The 4,623-nt window shown below is 41.7% G+C and overlaps 1 non-coding gene across 1 annotated transcript; it reads right to left on the reverse strand.

Moving 5' to 3' along the window:
• Positions 1–4,059: 4,059 nt before the first annotated feature.
• LOC148576355 (small nucleolar RNA R71) lies at positions 4,060–4,163 on the reverse strand. Its single transcript, XR_015904691.1, has one exon. It is a non-coding gene; the product is annotated as a small nucleolar RNA R71 (small nucleolar RNA).
• Positions 4,164–4,623: the final 460 nt, after the last annotated feature.

Genomic DNA, 4,623 nt, shown 5'->3' on the forward strand with positions numbered 1-4,623 from the left:
CTTGAAATGCATCTGTATCCTGGTCAAAGTCTTCTATGTCTTCCTCATCACTCGAGTCATAGATCGGAGGTTGAGAGAAATCTACCTCTGCATCATCTTCGTATTCATTTGGGGAAGGTTCTTCGATCTCAGAGCATTCACTTGCGGATGCAAGTTCATTACTAAGAGAGCTTGACTTGTGACTATCATCATCAAGGGAATTTGTGTCCTGGGTTATTCCGTCTAGTTTTTCATAAACGACTTGCCTTGGGATTGTGCAATATCCTCCTTAGCATCAACTGTAACATCCTTGACGGAGTTCTCCTCAACTCTGGATTCCCATAGAGGTTCAGCGTCTCCGAGATCTTCAACCAACTCTTCTTCTTGCGTAATGACAGCTTCTTCTACTTGTTCTAGTATGAATTCATGCTCTATCTTGTCCACTAGAGTTTCTAGTGTTTCCTTCATGATACGCTCTTCATTAGATTGTCCACATGGGGTTGTGGTTGGTCCTTGAATGTTCGAGCGTCTAGAAGCTAATTGAATTATTGCCTGCTCCAGTTGTCGAATGGTTGTTTGAAGTTTATTTACTGTTGCCTTGAGGCGAACCTCTGATTCTCGGGGTGATGAATTTGGCATGAAATATAGGGAAGTGGTGGTGCTTGGGGGTGATTGGATTGGAACTGGGGTAGGAAAGGATCATACGGCGGCGAATGGTGAAGAGAAGCTTGTGAGTGTGGTGGTTCGAGGTTATGTTGAGAGGATGGTCTATAGGCACGGGGTGGGGCTTGTTGGTAGTTACAAGGTTGTCCACCATATCTATCAGCTGGGTATGCATTGTAGAATGGTCGTTGTCCGTGATATCTTGGAGGGTGTTGTTGCCTAAAGGGTTGATTAGATCCTCTTGGCTCCATCCATCCTTGATTAGTTTGACCTTGATGCATATTTGATGCCAGGGCATCTTGGCCAGTTTCACTGACCTTTTCTTTACTATTTTTAGGGTAGTTTCATGCATTTCTTTAGGAAATAAGCTAGTTTTGGGTAGATATTCACCTACACCTTGATTCAAGCATACATTGTGCATTTTACATTATTTCATGAGGATTTTGCATGAATTTAGTGACAAATTGTATGCTGCATTACCCATGACTTGGACTAGAACTTTGATGCACTCTGTTGCTTGATTTCAGGACCAAAGGAACCAAGGAAAGGGAGGTAACTTGCAAGGTTAATGAGAAAAGTGATTACCAATAACACTCTCAAAGCCATCATTGCCCACGTTAAGAGTCACGTTAACTAAGTTAACGTGCACTCTAACGTGGAGAAGGGAAGTTGAGCCAACGTTAGTGACACTTAACATTGTCACTAATGTTGGCAAACACTCATGAGTGGCCACGTTAGAGCCCACGTTAACCTAGTTAACGTGGCCTCTAACGTTAAAGGGGGAAGAGAAGCCAACGTTAGTGACATTCAACATTGTCACTAACGTTGGCCTAAGGATGTAACACACAACGTTAACTTCCACGTTAACTTGGTTAACGTGGGAGCTAACGTAAGAAGTGAGAGTTGTCAACAACGTTAGTGACACTCAACATCGTCACTAACGTTGGAAGCAACCACACAACCCCCAAGGAGCCACGTTAACTTCCACGTTAACTTAGTTAACGTGTAAGCTAACGATGAGGAATGAATGATGAGCCAACGTTAGTGACACTCAACATTGTCACTAACGTTGGGATGACTAAGAATGGCCACGTTAGAAGCCACGTTAACCAAGTTAACGTGGACTCTAACGTGAGATCTAGGGGCACATTGGAACGTTAGTGACAATGTTGAGTGTCACTAACGTTCTCGAAGTTTGGCAAGGTCACGTTAGAAGCCACGTTAACCTAGTTAACGTGGGCTTTAACGTGAAGCAAAAAAGGGCACACTGGAACGTTAGTGACAATGTTGAGTGTCACTAACGTTCTCGAAGGTTGGCAAGGTCACGTTAGAAGCCACGTTAACCTAGTTAACGTGGGCTCTAACGTGAGGCAAAGGGGTACATTGGAACGTTAGTGAAAATGTTAAGTGTCACTAACGTTCTCGAACTTATACTTTCACTAAATGTTAACACCCCTAACGCCCTGAGCTAAAGTCTCTGCCCACTTAGCACTTTCTCTCTGCAAGTAAAGCCAAGCCCAAATGAAGAAAAGAACTGCTTCAAACTCAAGATCCAAAGGCCCAAGACTTGAAGAGCAAACTAGAAGCTGAGAAGAGTAGTATATATAGGAGTAGCTTTGAATTGTTAGAGAGTTCGGAAAGTTGGAAAAAGGGAATTACTCTCTGTATTTTACTTTCTCTGCAATTTCTAGTTCTATGATGTATTCTCCATCTTTATTTTCATTTTCTAGAGCTATGAACAACTAAACCCCTTTCATTGGGTTAGGGAGCTCTGTTGTAATTTGATGGATCAATACTAATTTTCATTATTCTTCTTCTATCTTTTCTCTTGATTTTACTTGAAAGCTTTCAATCTTCATCCAATTGAGTAGTTATCTTGGAAGAGAAGCTATTCAAACTTGGATCTCTTTTGAACCTTGAAAGAGGAATGAAGAGATCAAGCTAGAATTGCTTTCTCATGCTGGACCAAATTGGGTTTGGATGGGTATGTGACTATAACCCTCTCAATGCTTGATTTGGGAAATGCATGTGGTATAATCAGTGACCATACTTCATCTCTTCTCATGAGCAATTGACCAAGGAATTGGCTATTGATCAAGATTTGAGAGATTGAATTGCAAGAAATTGTAATTCAATCACTTAAGATTGCCAAGGAGATCAATGAGTGCATTGATTGAGGAAGAGATGAAAATGAACTTGATCCGGAGAATTGCAACATCTCCTAAGCCCAATGAACTCCCCATCTCTGATCTTACCCATTCTCTTTAATTTCTGCCATTTACTTTTATGAGCAAATCCCCCATTCCCATTTACAATTCTGCAATTTATTTTCAGTCATTTACTTCCAGTCCTTTAATTCTAGCATTTACTTTTCTGTTATTTACATTCCCGCCATTTTATTTTCTCCAACTCTCAACCCAAATTCTGGATTCGCTCAACTAGAACATTCTTCGAATTAAAGTTGCTTGATCAATCAATCCCTGTGGGATTCGACCTCACTCTATTGTGAGTTTTTACTTGACGACAAATTCGGTACGCTTGCCGAAGGGAGATTTATTGAGAGACAAGTTTTTCGCGCATCAAGTTTATGGCGCCGTTGCCGGGGATTGATTGTGCATCAATAATGATTAAATTGGAAGATCACTAGATTGAGCATTTTTATTTTTGTGAATTTCATTTTCTGTTTGAGTGATTTACTTTTTGTTTTAGTTAAACTTCTTCCCTTCCCCCTCTACTCTTTTGTTTTTCTTTGTTATTTTTAATTCTGTTTGCTAACCCACTAACTGTTTGATATATTGCATCACCCACAACTAACAGTAATTCTGACACAAATACTTTCTGCACCTATCTTTTCTTGCTTGCACTTGATGGTTGTATGACAGGGAGAAGAAGGGGGGCTTCAACTTCCTTCGATTCTGAACCTGAGAGGACCTTCCTTAGATTAAGGAGGGAGGCAAGAGGAAAGAAAGTGGTTGGTGCTGAGGAAGAAGAGGAATTCTTTGAAACAAACATGGAAGACAACATGGAAAACCATCATGAAGAAGAGGATCACAACCATGGGGGAGGAGGTAGAGCAAATCATGCTGGGGAGGATAGAAGAGTTTTGGGCTCTTACATCAATCCAAACCCAGGCAATTGTGGAAGTAGCATCCAAAAGCCAACAATCCATGCCAACAACTTTGAACTTAAACCACAACTCATCACCCTTGTTCAGAACAACTGTTCGTTTGGAGGAGGTGTTCAAGAGTGAAGTCTAATGGTGTTCACCCTCACGCCTATAGACTGCTCCTATTTCCATTCTCACTTAGGGACAAAGCAGCCAAGTGGCTGGAATCTTTCCCAAGGGAAAGCTTGACAACTTGGGAAGACGTGGTGAACAAATTCTTAGCAAGATTTTACCCTCCTCAACGAATCAATAGGCTGAGAGCTGAGATCCAAACTTTCAGGCAACAAGATGGTGAGACTCTATATGAAGCATGGGAGAGGTTCAAGGACTTAACAAGGAGGTGTCCACCTGACATGTTCAACGAATGGGTGCAGCTGCACATTTTCTATGAAGGACTCTCTTATGAGTCAAAGAAGGCCGTAGACCATTCATCCGGAGGATCTTTGAACAAGAAGAAGACTATTGAGGAAGCCATAGATGTTATTGTAACAGTAGCAGAGAACGACTACTTCTATGCTTCCGAAAGAGGGAACACAAGAGGAGTAATGGAGCTAAACAATGTAGATGCTCTGTTGGCCCAAAACAAGCTCATTACCCAGCAGCTGGATGACTTCACCAAGAAGATGGAGATGAACCAAGTAGCAGCAATCTCCACTTCATCAACAACCCAAGAAGGAGTGAATGAAGAAGCAAAGGGGAGTCAGAAGCAAGCCAACTACATTGGGAATTCACCAAGAAAAAACTATGATCCATACTCCAAGACCTACAACCCTGGATGGAGAAACCACCCAAACTTTGGGTGGGTGATGCCAAGG

The sequence above is a fragment of the Arachis ipaensis genome, chromosome B1, assembly GCF_059453495.1.
Source record: "Arachis ipaensis isolate K30076 ecotype BB chromosome B1, ASM5945349v1, whole genome shotgun sequence".
NCBI classification, from domain to species: domain Eukaryota; kingdom Viridiplantae; phylum Streptophyta; class Magnoliopsida; order Fabales; family Fabaceae; genus Arachis; species Arachis ipaensis.